This window comes from Rattus norvegicus, chromosome 1 (assembly GCF_021556685.1).
Source record: "Rattus norvegicus strain SHRSP/BbbUtx chromosome 1, alternate assembly SHRSP_T2T, whole genome shotgun sequence".
NCBI lineage: Eukaryota > Metazoa > Chordata > Mammalia > Rodentia > Muridae > Rattus > Rattus norvegicus.
This window is the reverse complement of record NC_141534.1, coordinates 219,449,767-219,466,426: the sequence shown is the minus strand read 5'-3', so window position 1 is coordinate 219,466,426 and position 16,660 is coordinate 219,449,767. Positions and strand designations below refer to the sequence as shown.

General features: G+C 46.2%; 1 long non-coding RNA gene across 5 annotated transcripts in view; it reads left to right on the top strand.

Annotated features, from left to right (window-relative positions):
• The window catches only part of LOC102552566 (uncharacterized), a 69,105-nt gene that overhangs the window by 30,354 nt on the left and 22,091 nt on the right, over positions 1 to 16,660 (top strand). Inside the window, exon 1 of one of the 5 annotated variants that reach the window (NR_190421.1) lies at positions 4,391 to 4,537. The exons of the other annotated variants lie outside the window; for them this stretch is intronic. This is a non-coding gene — a long non-coding RNA (uncharacterized LOC102552566). Of the gene's footprint in view, positions 1 to 4,390; positions 4,538 to 16,660 lie in introns of those variants that run through there. 5 annotated transcript variants of the gene reach the window in all.

Genomic DNA, 16,660 nt, shown 5'->3' with positions numbered 1-16,660 from the left:
CTCTGGAAGAGTAGTCGGGTGCTCTTAACCGCTGAGCCATCTCTCCAGCCCAACAGAATCCATTTTTATGAAAGATGAACGAACTCTTTACTCTGTAAAGATTTTAATGTAAACAGACCTTAAGCTTTGTTGTACACACAGAACTGAGTTAATTGTCAAAAGGGATTTTTTTTCCCAGATTTTTTGAGACAGGGTTTCTCTGTGTAGCCCTGACTTCTAGAACTCTCTGTAGACCAGGCTGGTCTTGAAATCACAGAGATCTCCTTGCCTCTGCCTCCTGAGTGCTGGGATTGAAGTCATGTGCTGTCACCACCTGGCTTGTGCTGTCCTTAAACATGACTAAAATAAACCGCCTTGTGTCAGACTACAGAAGTTTGGCCCAGCATCAGCAAACTAAGTTATGTTTCATTCTTACCTCACCCAGATCATTTTCCAGGCAGGCTTGCAGGGACTTTCACACAGGTACAAGAAGGAATTTTCCTTCTGTAACCAAATACAGATTGAAAATCAGCAGTGCAGGCCAATCTCTGTCCCTTTTATCAGAGACTCATGAGTATGGTTCCTGATTTTAGTTGCTCAAAACCATAGTCTTTCAGCTGATTAGTTGTAGTAAGTGCTTTTCACTGAATGACCAGTCTGTCTTCTATACAGCCTGGGTGACCAGGCAGTTTCTGTTTCTTTCCAGGAAGTTTTAGAATTTACAGCCTTAAATTCTTAGAGGGAGAAAAAGTCTTTCTTTATTGATAAGGTGTGTCACTTTCCCTAGGTGACATGAACAAACATTTATTCATCCCCGATGAGGCAGAGATGACAGTATTGATTCTACCAATGTCCAACTTGGCAAACCCATGTGTTTATTGGGCGTTCTGAAGCTTGAGTAAGAATTTATAGGAGCACAAATGGCTTAAAGGCAGATAGATGTATTACTGAAAAGTTTTCCCAGCAGAGGCTGAAGCTTCATATAAGCTGCATACCTAAGACCCCCTACATCTCTTCTAGGCAGCTCAGCAAGCACAATCTCCTCTCTCCTGTAAGTTCCTATATATATGAACCTCATGAGAGGCCTTGTCTGTCTTGTAAGTTTCAGGAGCATCCTGAGACTTGTGAGTTGTCTATTCCTGCAGCCTGGTAAGTTTCATTTAGTGTTCTGAATTAAAAAAAAAACAAAAAACAAACAAACAAACAAACCTCTCCCTAGGATAGAGTATTTCAATATAGAGAAAATTATTATGCAATAAAAAACAAATCTGGGATGTGAATATTTTTGGATTTGATGCTCCAATTTATAAATGTGGGGGTAAAGGTGTGATGTATGGGGCATCAGTGACCATTTTAATACCCTGAGAAAAGAAACTGTAAGAACCATAAAGACCACAGCCCAGAGCTCCTCCAGTCTTCCTATATGAAAGACAGTTTATCAGTCCTATTTCTCTATCTGCAATTAAAAGCATTCCTGTGTCACAAAGATTCTCATTTTCTCATCTTTCCTGAAAAGCAGAGGAAATCATTTTTTTAAAAAATATTTATTTATTTATTTTATGTATGTGAGTACACTGTAGCTGTCTTCAGACACACCAGAAGAGGGCATCAGATCTCATTACAGATGGTTGTGAGCCACCATGTGGTTGCTGGGATTTGAACTCAGGACCTCTGGAAGAGCAGTCAGTGCTCTTAACTGCCTGAGCCATCTCTCCAGCCCCCGAGGAAGTTATTTTTGTCTTCTATGTTGAGTCAGGTATTTGTTTGTTTGTTTTTGAGATAGAATTCTGGGGTGTTAAGAACAGGCTCCAAGTTTCTCCATATTGTAAAACAGTACTACCCCCGAGTTAAATTGGCTGTAATGACTTCTTTTTTTTTTTTTTAATTTTTTTTTTTTTTCTGGAGCTGAGGACCGAACCCAGGGCCTTGAGCTTGCTAAGCAAGCGCTCTACCACTGAGCTAAATCCCCAACCCCTATGACTTCATTTTATAAGCAGCTTTTGGCTACTTTTTTTTTTTTTTGGTTCTTTTTTTCGGAGCTGGGGACCAAACCCAGGGCCTTGCGCTTCCTAGGTAAGCGCTCTACCACTGAGCTAAATCCCCAGCCCCTTGGCTACATTTTGTATGCAAACACAAAGGCAGGTAATCAACCATACCACTTGTCTTATTCCTGCACAGACATCATGACCAAGAAGCAGGTGGGGAGGGAAGGGTTTATCCAGCTCACACTTCCACGTGGCTGCTCATCACAAAGGAAGTCAGGACTGGAGGTAAAGCAGGTCAGGAAGCAGGAGCTGGTGCAGAGGCCATGGAGGGGTGTTACTTAGTGTCTTGCTTCCCCTGGCTTGCTCAGCTTGCTTTCTTATAGAACCCAAGACCACCAGCCCAGGGATGGCACCACCTACAATGGGCTGGGTCCTCTGCCCTTGATCACTAGTTGAGAAAATACCTATGAGCTGTGTCTCATAGAGGCATTTGCTCAACTGAGGCTACTTTCTCTGTGATGACTTCAGCTTGTGTCAAGTTGACACACAAAACCATCTACTACACTATTCTTACTTATTCCTAAAAGTAAAAATGGTGCTTCCCTATAAAAATCTATCAAAGTTGGGTCCAGGCAGTGGTGGTGCACACTTTTAATCTGAGCACTCAGGAAGCAGAGAAAGCTGGATCTTTAAGTTCAAGGCTACCCTACAGTGATTTCAAAAACAGCCAGGACTATCCAGAGAAACTGTCTTTAAAAAAAAATCAAGGGCTGGAGAGATGGCTCAGTATTTATGAGCACTGATTGCTCTTCCAGAGGTCCTGAGTTCAAATCCCGCAACCACATGGTGGCTCACAACCATCTGTAATGAGACCTGATACCCTCTTCTGGTGTGTCTGAAGACAGCGACAGTGTACTCATATATAATAAATAAATACATCTTAAAAAAATCAAAATCAAAGTTAGAACTATTGGAAATGGATGAATTAAAACAATCAGAAAAACTAAGCCTAAGAACTTAACAAATTCACCAGAGGGAGGAATGGGCGCAGAGCTCTCATCTGGACCCCATTAGGAGGAGGACCCTTAACACGGATGTTAATGCCCCTCTGACCTGTCATCTGCCATCATTAGGAGTGTGTAAAGGTGTTGACAAGCAGAGAACTCTCAACTGTCCCAGGGACTTCAGCTCAGCTTGGTCCCAACTATATTTGAATTACCCCCGTCTCCTCCAATTCATCCATCAGGGCCAGCTGTTCATTTGTCTACCAGTTCATCTACCCCAACCTAGTCAGGTCTTTTGCCTCCATGACAGGCCTCCATGGTCCCAAACTTTGACTCAGCAGCTCAACTCCAGATTGAGTTCCCCTGCCTTGCTCAGGGCTGCCTGATCTCTGACCCTTTGGCTTAGGTCTGCAGAGATGTTTCCCTCAGACCTCCAGCATGTCAGTCACTTGACCACCACAGCTTACTGCTCTCTTTTCCATAACTACTTCCCAGAGATCCTGCATCTTCATCGATCTTGCACGTCTGCCTGTACAGAGGTCTCTTTGGAACTCACCAAACTGCTGTAGCCACTTTACCCACGGTAGTCACCACCACTCTGTCTCTGTGTGTGTGTGTGTGTGTGTGTGTGTGTGTGTGTGTGTGTGTGCTTGTAATTGTGCATGTGTCTGTGTAGGTGTGCGTGTCTGTGCATGCGCGAGTGCGTGCGTGCGTGAGTGTGAAACATGCACTTGTCTTGGTCAGCTGTCATGGAATTCAGGACTATTTGGTAAGTTGATGTCAATGAAACTGAAGTACCTTGTGAATTTATTGTTAGTCAATACATTCTGACATTGTGGAAAGACATGACCGTGTTTGTTTATATTTCTGACACAGTCTGCTCACTACATGGTGAAGAGTGGTTTTCTCTGTGTGCGGTGTGATCATTGGTTGCTAGAGAGCATCTTATAGTCATGTGACCAGGCCCAAGGCCTTCTATCTACTCCATTCTACTGAAACAAACCAGGAAGGGATGACTGATGGAGATAGGATTTTATTCTAGGGGTCAAAGGACTCTTTCACAGGGATTGCCTAAGACCATTGAAAAACACAGATATTTATATTGAAATTCATATGCCATCTTGCTTGTTTTCTGCCTTGCTGGGGATTAACCATAGAGTTTTGTGTATGCTAGGCAAGCACTCTACCAACAGAGCTACTGTCTCAGCTCAGGCCACGGAGGACCCTGCCTTTAGTGACACAGTAAGGGATGGATCCAATTTCTTTGTTGTTACTGCTTTTGAAACATGGTTTCATGTAGCTCAGCTTGGTTTTGAGCCTGTGATCCTCCCACTTCTACCTCCCAAGTGCTGGTACTGCAGGCATGCACCACCATGTGACTTGGGGTGAAGATCTTAAGACCATAAATACGCTGCCAGCACCTCTAGCCCTTGCTTTGCTCTCCGAAGTACATGGCTGGAGCTGCGGGGAGGTCCGAGGAAGCTGAGAATTCTGGCCTCTGCAGAGACATGATTCAGATTTTCTCTCTGGCTCCCTGGGAGGCTGAGCTGCTGGGAAGTTCCCTGGGAGGTTAGTATACACTTTTACTGCCAACTTTCCTGGAACCTTCAGTACAGTGAGCCAAGAGAGGATGCCTGCAGGGCTCTGGAACTACAAATCCTTTCTTCTCTCACCCACGGAGTAGCAAGAAAGAATGTTCCTGCCTTACCCTGGCTGAATGCCTTCAATAACAATAATACCAAGTAGGAGTTGGTTTGCTATTTAGTGAATCGTTTGGCTGTATCAGGCAGGCTTTACACATAATATCTAGTCTCTTGATGAGTTAGCAAAACAACCGCCCTAGGACAACAGTTCTCAACCTATGGGTCACGACTCCCACATGGGTCACGTATCAGATATCCTGCATGTCAGATATTTACATTGAGACTCATAACAGTAGCAAAATTACAGGTATGAAGTAGCAACAAGAACAGTTTTGTGTTTGAGGTGTCACCGCGACCTGAGGAACTGTATTAAAGGGTTGCAGCATTAGGAAGATTGTGAACCACTGGCCTAGAGGGTCACACCAGCCGAGCGAGATGTGCCATGGACAGAAATCCCAGTCAGACTGGTTTACCTCTCCCTACCTCATTCAGGTTGCCTGTTTTCTAATATAGAAGGAGAAAGCTACAGCACAGCGCACAGAGCACTAGAAGCTCTGGCCCACCACCTTTCACTTCCTTCCGATGCCTCAGTCAGTGCACGCATGTCACCCCACCCTCTCACATGCCATTCCCTCTGCCAGGGAAATCTGGCACTTCCATTCAGCCCTCCTGTTCTTCCTGATGGGATCCTGTCAGTGGCCCAAGACTCCATTCCCTCCCGCGGGTCAACACCTTCAGTTAAGTTCCAGAGCCAGGGTTTGAGTGAAAACGCTCATGGTGGGAGCCATCATTGCAAGGTTGATTCTGCGTCGTTTTCTCCATCCTCACAACTGATTGCCCTGTTCTGCTGAGCATTAGGTAACGGAGTTGCCTGGCATTTAGGGACTGTGATGCTTATTACCTAGAATTTCCATGGAAACATGTCTGGGATTTATGAGGGTATTTCCAGAAAGGATTAACTGAGAAGTCACAGCCTCACTGTGGGTGGAACCATCCCACAAGCTGGAGTTTAAATTTTAAAAAAGACTTATTTCATTTTATGTGAGTGTTTTTGCTTGCCCCCCCCCCGTCTCTGTCTCTGTCTCTGTCTCTGTCTCTGTCTCTGTCTCTCTGTGTGTGTGTGTGTGTGTGTGTGTGTGTGTGTGTGTGTGTGTGTGCGTGCGGTGCCCATGGAGATCAGAAGACAGTGTCTGGTCCCCTGGGACTGGAGTAACAGATAGTTGTGAGTCCTCATTTGCATCCTAGGAACTTAACCTAGGTATTCTGCAAGAACAAGTGCAGGGTTGGGGATTTAGCTCAGTGGTAGAGCGCTTGCCTAGCAAGCACAAGGCCCTGGGTTTGGTCCCCAGCTCCGGAAAAAAACAAAAACAAAAACAAAAAAAAACAAGTGCTCTTAACTGCTAGGCCATTTCCTCAGCTTCCAAGCTCTAGTTTTAGAGGACTAAATACAAGCGGTCACACCAACATCAGAACTCTGACTGTGGATCCAACATGACTAGAAGCCTCTGTGGCTTCTCAATCATGGTGACCCGTACCTGCAAATTACGACATAGAAGAATCCCTTCCCTCCTTCAGTAGCACCTTGTCAGGTATTTGGTCGTATCAATGAGAAAAATAACGGACACAGGAGCTGTGTATGTGCTATTCCAGAGGGAATGACTCGTCCGTGCCTCTCTCCCTGTGCTTGCCCTCCTTCTGGGGCTGACACCCTTTGAATGGGAGAATGGCCATAGTAGGAGGGCTGACTTAGGAAGCTTCCTGGAGGTGACCACACCATTCAGAAATGTCACTTGTTAGAGGCCTTAATGACTTGGAGGTAGCAAAAAGCCACTGAATATAAAAAGCCATGCAGGGGGATGATAATTTCAAGACACTTTAAGGGGCTCTGGGGAGATGCGCAGTAAGACTATGTGCTGTATAAGTGTGAGGGCCTGGATTTGAATCCCCACCACTCCATGCAAAGAACTGGATGTGGCCACACTCCCACCTGTAAGCTAAGCATTGTAGGGCTGGGAACAGGGACAGACAGGAGGGTCTCTGAGACCTCATTTCAAGGGAATAAAGCAAACAGTGATAGAACAGGATACACGATATCCTCTTGTGGTCTCTGGTATCTGCATACACATATGAATATAACACAGGGCAGTGGGGCAGACAGCCACTTGAATTCTCTTGAATAGGGGAACCTAGAGGATCTGCAGAGCAGGGACCTTCAACTAAATCTCCCATATTAATAATTTTGCCATGCCGAGAAACAAATCCAGAGCCTTGCATACGCTAGGCAAGTGATCTTCCTCTGAACCACATCCTAATCCTTAACATCCCATCACTGAATAAAGCGAGGGCAATGCTAAGACTGGATCCAGCTTGTGCTGAGTCACAGGCTTAGTAAAAAAAAAAAGACATCATTGTTTAATTTTCTGTAAGATTGGTATTTCATAAAAAATTATAGTTGGCCACATGTGTCTCCTGCTGGGTACTGTGGTTGGCCAAATAATGGCTCACAAAGACGCCAAGGTCCTCATCCCAGAATACATGCAAGTGTTACCTTATGTGGCAGATGGGCTCTTACTGATGTGACTGAGGTTTTGGGAGGGAGAGGTCACTGTGGATTGTCCAAGGGTAATCACATAGGTCACTATCGGAAAGTGGCAAGAGGGTCTGGGACAAAAGAAGACAGGAAGTTGAAAGTGGAAGCTGGAATGGTTTCCCACTCAGTGGATTTGGGCTGTGTTTAGAAGGCAAAAAGGCAAGGAACAGAGTCTGTCTGCAGCTCCCAGAGGGCTGTATATCTGTAAGTCCTTGAAGGATTCATTTTAGACCTCTAGAACCGAGGGATTACATATTGGTGCTGTTTTTTTTTTTTAAACTCTACGTGCACGCTTGCTTTACATATGTGTATATTTGTGTATCACATACATGACTAGTATCCACAGAGGCCAGAAGAGGACATCAGATCTCCTGGAGTGACAGACTGCTGGGAGGATGCCCAGAATCACACGTAGGTTCTGAGAATAGAACCCAGGTCCTCTGGAAGAACAGCCAGTGTTTTTTTTTTTTTTTTTTTTTTTTGGTTCTTTTTTTCGGAGCTGGGTACTGAACCCAGGGCCTTGCGCTTCCTAGGTAAGCGCTCTACCACTGAGCTAAATCCCCAGCCCCCCAGCCAGTGTTCTTAACCACCGAGCCATCTCTCTATTCCTTTCTGGTGCTGTGTTAAAACACTGTCCTAAGACTGGAGAGATGGCTCCATGTGATCTTTCAGAGGACCAGGGCTGGTTCTCACAATCCACGTGGTGTCTCACAATCATCCACAGGCACGTATGTGGAGCATAGACATACACGCAGGCAAAACCCCATACGTATACAATAAAGTTAATAATACGAAACAAAAATTCTTTTAAAGACACTTTGTGGTAAGGTGCTCTAGCAGCAATCAGAAATAAACATGGGGATGGTCAGCAATCTGGCAGCTGTTGGTAACATGGTTTACTAACAAGACGCCAAGAACAATGACTCTGCTAGGCCTGTGGTTCTCAACCTTCCTGATTCTGCAGCCCTTTAATACAGCCATACAATTATTTTGTTTGCTACTTCATAACTGTAATTTTGCTACTGTTAGGAATTGTAATGTGTTCTCAGATGGTTTTAGGCGGTCCCTGAAGGGATCGTCCCACCCCCTAAAGGGCTGCAACCCACAGGTTGAGAAGCGCTGTGCTAAGCAGTGAGTAATAGCAAAGCTAACTCTTCAGAGTGCACCCTAGTCTCTCCATCTCCACTCCCATGCTGCAACCTTGTGCTTGGCTCTGTAACTCTGCGTAGAGAGGGTGGAGTGGTTGTATAAAAAAAGCCGAAATGCAAAAGGCTTACAAGGCTATAAACCCCAGCTGCACAGTCTGTACGGACAGCACACAATGTCCTCAAGCACCCATTCCTCCAGGATTCCAGAGGCTAAGATCCAAGGTAGTCCTGCCCAGGGAGGGGTTCAACTGCTCAGACCCGTGTGGGTCTGGGGTATCAAACTCAGGTTGCAGGCTTGGAAGTGAGTGCCCTCCTTCATCCTCTGAGCCTGGCTGCCTCCAAATTATTTCTCAGATCAAAAACTGCTGAGAACAAAAGGTTCCCAGTTCTGAGTAGATGCGGGAGTGTGTGTGTGGGGGGGGGGGGAGTGGCGTGGCTGCAGGCTGCGGCTCTTGTTTGTGTTGGCAATGACCTATGTCTTAAATTAAATCTACGTCAGACTCAAATGTGTTTTTGCCTTCCTATCTGTGTCCTTGTAATATGTTTTCGCACTTCGCTGCTGTGTCTAACTCAGCAACAGAAGACAGACCTCGAGTGTGTCTCCGTTATTCCAGAATATTTGTCAGTGGCAGGTTCCCCGAACAAGGAAAGGTGAAAACATTTCTCAGTGTTGGGTGGCCTTGTAACTAAAGGCTCTCAGCGATTAGCGGTCAGACAAGGGTGAGCTGATGGAAAGAGCTGAGTAAAGGTGTTCTCAGGAAGTGAAAGGGATACCTATGCATTCAGCCCAGCCACTTTCCTTGGAGATAAGAAATCGATCAGAGCGGGAGCAAGCAGGCAGCCATTTTGTTACTTACGTTCAAATCCTATTAAAGGATAAGCAAGAGTCATTGTCACCTTCAGAGGAGACCACACTCCTTGGGCAGTCAGTGGAAGGAAGGTAAACTGAGGGACAATTTCCTTAACACAGCTGCACAGGACAAGAGGCTTAGGAACACTGAGTAGCAGCTTCCTGGAGGAAGGGGAAGTTGGCAGGAAGAACTAACACTGCTCACACTCAGCTCTCCTGTGAGTTCGGGATTAAAATTCAGGCAGGGGAAAAGGCAGGTAGTTGTGAGGCCATTTAAACACAAGAAAGAAAAAGGTAGCCAGGAGAGAGAGAAGAGCCCAAGAACGGGAAACTGTGAGCAAAGGTTATGCCACTGAACCTTAGTTGCCAACTTGAGGCAGCCTGGAGTCTCCTCAGAAGGGAGTCTCAGTTGAGGGACTGCCCAGAGTGCACTGGCTTGTGGGCTTGTGTGGGATTGTCTTCTGTTAACTGTTAGAGGAAGTGGGTTACAGCTGGTTACAGCCTCTGTGAATGGCAGGCACCATTCCCAGCGCAGGTGGCAGGTGGCGCTGGGTTTCAGACCTGTGACAAGGGGCTAGGGTGCATATTTAACATACCAAAGTAGAGGAGAGTGGACAGAGGGACCGAAGGACGCCGGGAGAACCAGAGAGCCAGAGAGTCACTGTGTACCCTTTCCTGTGGACTCTGCAGCCTGGTGGCCTGGGCTTCCCTTCCCTCAGGAGCCTTTTCCTATATAATCCAGACATTTTGATCTCTCTCCTCTCTCCCTCTCTTTGCTTTTTCTCTCTCCCTGTGTGTGCATGCACTTCCTCTCTTTCCTTTCCCCTCTGTCTTCCTGTGGCAACTTCCCTGACCTCATTCCTTAGGACCAGTGAACCCACTTGAGAGCTGGCCCCCCAATAAACCTGCCTTTATATACTTTAATTTGGCTTAAATTGGCTTATTTTGTTGGCGAAGAATAACTTATCAGGTGGTCCTGAACGGTTTAAGAGAGTTAGCTGAGGGGTTGGGGATTTAGCTCAGTGGTAGAGTGCTTGCCTAGCAAGCGCAAGGCCCTGGGTTCGGTCCCCAGCTCCGAAAAAAAAAGAAAGTTAGCTGAGCATAAACCTGTGAACCAGCAAGAAACATCCCTTCATGGTTTCTGCCTCAAGTTCACACCCTCATTTCCTCCCAGGATGAACCCCTGGAAATGTAAGCTGAAATAAACCCTTTCCTCTCCTAAGGCTGAAATAAACCCTTTCCTCTCCTAAGGCTGAAATGAACCCTTTCCTCTCCTAAGGCTGAAATGAACCCTTTCCTCTCCTAAGGCTGAAATAAACCCTTTCCTCTCCTAAGTTGTTTTTGGTCACCATGTCATCAGCATCAGTAAGCAAACAAATGGGAACAATGTCAGTAACCAGATGGACCAGAAGAAGAACACAAAACAGGACCAGGGAACAATGGGCCCAGAGGGGAGAGCACAGGCCTCAGAACCATCCAGCTGGGGAAGCAGCTCTTCCATGGCCCTTTGGACTTTGTGACACAAAGCGGGCTAAGGACATCTGCCAAGCCCAAGGACAAGGTCCCCGCTGTCTAGCTGGGCTGAGAGGTATTGTTCAGAAAACAGAATGTAACGTTGGCGTCTCAAATGGCATAGTTCACAGTCGGGCATGGAGGCTCACAATGGTGATCCCAGCACGCAGGGACTGCTGCGGGAGGACTGCTTTAAATTGGAGGTTACCTTGAGGTACAGAGTGAGTTTCAGGCTAACGTAGGCTACTGAGTAAGAGGCTGTCTCTGGAAACAAACTCACAATAAGACACAGGGTTCGCTGCAGTGGGATCAGGCACGGTCAGGCTCAGTTGTAGGTATTCTAGGGTCAGAAGGTTGTACCTTAATAAATGACAGTAGGGCATGGTGGGTAGATGCCACGCTCTGTGCTCATGTGGCTCATCTTATTGCTTATTAATGGCAAGAGTCTCGAGTCTCAGTTCTATGACCTATAAAATGGACATAGTGAGAATACCTCCCTATTTTTAATATGGTGAATATTAAATGAGTAGATAGCATTCTGTGTGCTTAGACTAGTGTCCAGCATATAGAAAATGCCCACTCCATGTTACTACAGGTCATTATGACATGTTCAAATTAATCCATACCGTATTAGGACAGGAAATAAAAGGAAAGCCCAGGTTGAGGGCAGAAAAGCCGCTTTGGAGTCAGCTGCACGTGAAAGCCGTGTGGTGAGTGGTTGGAAGGGACGGGCTCTGGATGGTTATTCCTCACGTTCTGGGGGCCACTCTAGCAAATGATTGTAAAGTTGAGCAGGGGCTTCTAGGAATCTTTAACTCACACAGTTGATCAGAAGCATGGATACCTGGACTTGTGAGGTGCAGGCAGTCTTGGGGCTGAATGAGTTACTTCTCTCATTCTGACAAATACTGGCCAGAAGCATCTTAAGAGAAGAAAGGTTTGTTTTGGCTCATGGTTACCGGAGGAGCTGCAGTCCATCAAGGCAGGGAGGTCATGGTGGTGGGAGGGGCTTCGACCTATGTTGGAGCTCCTCACATCACGATCTCAGACCAAAAGCAGAAAGTGGTAAACCCCACCACCAACACTACCACTGAGTTGCCCTTAGTGGGTGGCTCACTTCTTCCAGTCAGGCCCTACCCCCTGATTGCTCCAGAGCCCTCAAATAGTGCTCAAAATACAGTTCCTATGGTAACACGGACCAGCTGTGAAAGCTGACTCTAACTCTAGGTATTGGTGTCAAAACCAGCTAGTGTTGGGAAATTCGTTGTTGTGGGAAAAACCTGTACACACACACACACACACACACACACACACACACACACCCCTGATGAGAGTAATTCAAAAAATTCATCCATTCTATATGATTGAGAGAAACAGTAAGTTTTCAAATTTCTTCCCCTCTCTGCCCCTTTAAATTAATAGGCAGTTAGGTATGGTGTCTCATATCTATAGTCCTAACACTCAGGAGGCTGAAGTACAAGGATTGCTGTAAGTCCAAGTCCAGTCTGAGCTACATAGTGAGTTCTAGACCTGAGCAGTGGATGAGCTACTATCTCAAAAGAAAACAAAACAAAACAAAACCAAAAAACAAAACAACAACAACAAAAAAAATCAAACAAAACAGAACACCCTCCTCCCAAACCCAAAACCAAACAACAACAACCCCGAATGATTAACTGGCATTGGTTGTCTTCTGAAAGGCCTGAATTCAAGTTAGAGCTAATTGAATTTGGTCTCACGTCTCTTGTAAAGACCACAATGGCAGGAGGAATTATTTGTCCCTACGACAGCCTCTCTGGTAGTGGAGAGATAGTGAGCCAGCTCAAGGCCGGGGCTGTTATTGGGATTGCTTATGCCTGCCGCAAGGGGCGCTCTGCAGAGGGCAGTAGGCTACCGGAAGTGACTCAGCATTTCTGGCGCTCAGCTTTCCGAACAGACCTGCAGTCATCTCCACTTGAAGAAACCATATGAGGCCCCGTTATTACATCAGGGGAGCTGAAGTCAGCAAACACACTGCTGTCAGCAGACACCCACAGGACATGACAGGGTTTGTTTGGATCATGCCCCTCCCAGCAGTTATGAAGGAAGCAGACTGGAAAGCCCCGCCATCATGACTGGCAGAAAACAACCATCAGAGGACTGGTTTGTGCAACACAAACCACGTTTCTCTCGTACAAGGAAGGCATTGTGTGGGCAATAACTAAACCCGCTTCGGGCCCGTGGTTTTTTGAGCACTTTTCAGTGCAATAAGGTCTACGACTTCCCCACTTGACGTCAGTCACTCTGTGTCTGTGGCCCTGTGAGTTGTCCTTCCTCAAGGGCGCTGACTATGCGTAACGCGTTCACCTTTGTGTGAGGTGGGAAGCCAGCTGCTCTGTTTCTAGGTAATGAGATTTCCAGTCTGAGCTAACCCGTGGTTAACTACTGCTGTGCTCCTGTCTTTTTCCACAATGGAGTCCCCCCCCCCCCCCACACACACACCCTTGGTTCTATTCTCCCCTCCTTCCCTCATTTTCCTTTTCTTCCACTTCCCTTCCCTCCCCTCCCCCTCCAACCTCCACTCCCATCCCCCAAGACATCTCAGGTCTGGAGAGATGACACAGCAATCAAGGGCACGTACTTCCCTTGTAGAGGACCTGACTGAGTTTAGCCAGTGACTGCAGTTCTGGGGATCTGATGCCTCTGCCCTTCATGTGCACGCATGTGCACACATCCTCCACATACATACAATCAAAAGATGTCTTTACGAAAACGTTTCGATATAAGCTCATGGTCAGGAGTTTAGGAAAAAAAAGTATCCATATGGGCTTTTTAAGGAAGCTGTACAGAGAGACTCCGTGTGGGTCTGGGCTTTCAAAAGAGTCACCTCTTTTCCCTTTCCCTTCCCTTTCCCTCTCCTCCATCCTTTCCCTTCCCCTCCTCTTCCTCCCTTTGTTTCTAGTTTGGGTTTGTATGTGTGCACCTGTGTGTACATAGTGCTGAAGCCAGAGATCAACCTTGAGTGTCATTGCTGACTTAGACAAGCAAGTCCCCAGCATCCATCTAGCTCTGCCTCTCCAGTGGTTTGCTTTTAAGAATATGTCAGCACGCCTGGCTATTTTTGGTTTGGTTTGGTGGTTTTGTGTAGGCTTTCTTGGCTGTTCTAGAACTTGCTCTGTAGACCAGGCTGGCCCACAACTCACAGAGATCCAGAGATCTGTTTGCCTTTGCCTCCCAACTGATGGGATTAAAGGTATATGCCACTACTGCCTGGCAATGTCTGGCTTTCCTTAAATGTGGGTTCTGGGGATCAGATGGATCTTCAGGCCTGCCTACATGATAGATGCATTACTAAGTTATCTCCCAGCCCCACTCTCTGCTTCTCCTGCTCCCCCTGCCTGCTTACCAGGCCCAGTCCATATCTGTACCTCGCTAACTTCCTAAGCTGATGACTCATTTGGCTACATGTTTGCCTGACAATTGAGTCTCTTACGGGGATCTCTTTGCTACGTAAATGCAAAATAGTCAAGGCTTGGTCTATTGGTCAAGGCTAGATCTTTCTGAACTCCAGATCATATTTTCAAGTTTTCTTCAGACGTACTATGCAGGCACCATCCCCTTTCCGTTTATATATGTCCTGTCCCATCTGGAAGTCAAAGGCCTGGCCACCTAAGTGGGTTCCTGTGGCAAACAATTTGAAGATATCCTCCTCCTACATCTGCAGGATACCAAGGGCTCCAGACATTGTGAGAGTTTCCTTTTATGCTATGATGGCAAAGAAGACCCCTGCCTGGACACCTGTCAGGAGTCTTCTGGGAAAGGCTAAAGGCATGCAGGTGTTCCCTGGAGCTTGCCCACCGTTTCTGCATGCCCTGCAGTGGGTGAGCTCTAAGAGGCAAGGCCCAAAGAGACTTTGTCTCAGGATTGCTTCTTGGTATTCATATGTTTTTCCTGTCACCATTACTTAATGACATAGTTTAATGATTCCTGGGCATCAATCCACTCTATTGGGCAACTTCCTGCAGATCAACAAGATGATCTTTCATGAACTGATGCTATTTAGATGATGCTGAAAAGGGTGGGTGGGAGGGGAAAGAAATGACTTCTAGTGTTCTATAGTTCAGTGACATGATGGGTGATAATTGATTGACTATTTGAAATATATAGTAGAGAGGGCTGTGAATGTATTTAAAACAAGTTCTGTATGTCTCATGTGTAATGATCAGGTTAGGGTACCTGGAAAAATCTGTCACCTCAGATTTGAGCCACCCCATCATATGTGTGTGTGTGTGTGTGTGTGTGTGTGTGTGTGTGTGTGTGAGAGAGAGAGAGAGAGAGAGAGAGAGAGAGAGACAGACAGACAGACAGACAGACAAGGTCTCATTCTGTGGCTCAGGCTAGCACAGAACTGGCAAGTAACCCAAGCTGAGCTCAAACTTACAAACCTCCTGCCTCAGTACCCCAAGGGACGGGGTTATAGTCATGAGCCACCACACCTGGCTCAAGACTTAACATCAGAACAAAGTGAAATATGAGGAAGTTATAAAGCCATTGCGGTAGACAGTCCCATGCATGGAAGTGATGCATGCCGCCTCATACATGTGTACCATGGCTAAAATAATGAAAATTAAAAATATACTTAAACCCAAAAAAGGACTAGGATAAAACTCAGTTACAGAATACTTGCCTAGCATGTGCAAGGCCTTGAATTGGACCCCAGAACTGTGTGCTGGGCAAGGTGCCACATTTTTGTAACCCTGGGCTATGAGATCCTGTCTCAAAACAAAAACAATTTTTAAAAAGGATAAAAATTTCTGAAAATCTCAACACAGGTCTTTTAGAATGGATTCACGCTGGAACCACAGTGGCCCGAGCATTGCCAGTCCATTTAGAACATTCTGGATTGTCCTGGAGAAGTTCTGCTGCCTAAGGTGTCCTTTTCAATATTTTAGGCAGATGGGAAAAAATCTGATGAACCATCTATAAAGGAAAGAAGGTAGGGAGTGTGGGGGAGGAGCTGAGGTATGGCTTAGTAGCTCAGTGCTTCCCTAGAGTCAAAGAGGCCATGGCTTCTCCAGCACCACAAACCATCAAACAAATTGCCTAAGACTTTCCTCTACCTCTGTACAGGCCTGGGAGCAGAGTCTTGAAGACACACTGAGAACATGCCTCTAAGAACTTGTACTCTGCATTCGAACTGAAAAGTGAGAGTGCTGTGCAGATAGACCTGCTGCATTAGACCTGCAGATGTTTGATAGGCAAGGAGTGACCAGTGTGCTTTGGTTTTGGCTAGAGGACAATGGAAAGGATGTAACAGTGTAGGACTGGCCAGAGTACCAAGAGTTTCTTGGGTGATGAAGGCCTGGTGGTTGACTCCTGTCTGTATCTGACATTTCACCCCAAAGGCTCACAAGCCAGACTGAAGTGTGTCCTTGCTGCTCCTCAGAATTGCTGGAGATCCTTCAATAACAGTTAAGTTGCTTTGGGATGACCAAGGTCAGCCAGAGAGGATGGTAGCATTCTTAAATACAGAGGTGGGAGCATTTCTTATCCAAGGAGACAAGTTAATGTCACCATACTCAGCCACAGAGGCAGTTTCCTATGCAAATTATTCAGGAAGTCTGGATCCCATCCTCAATCCTTAGGTCTATGTGGCCTGCCTGCCTCCAAAGTCCTTGACTTATTTGGTTTCTTAGTTACTTTTCTATTTTATGACCAAAACCAAAGCATCCTATAGAAGAAAGCATTTAAGCTATATGACTTTAATGCCAGTACTTGGTAGCCAGAGGCACAGGGACACCTGTGAGTTCAAGGTCAGCCTGGACTGTGGAGCAAGCTCCAGGGTAGAAATCTTATCTTGAAAAACCAAGAAGGAGGGGAGAAGGAAGTGTTTAATGGGGGCTTATCATTTCAGAGACTGACTCCATAACCCTCTTGGTGGGGAACATGGCAGCAAGCAAGCAGGTAGGT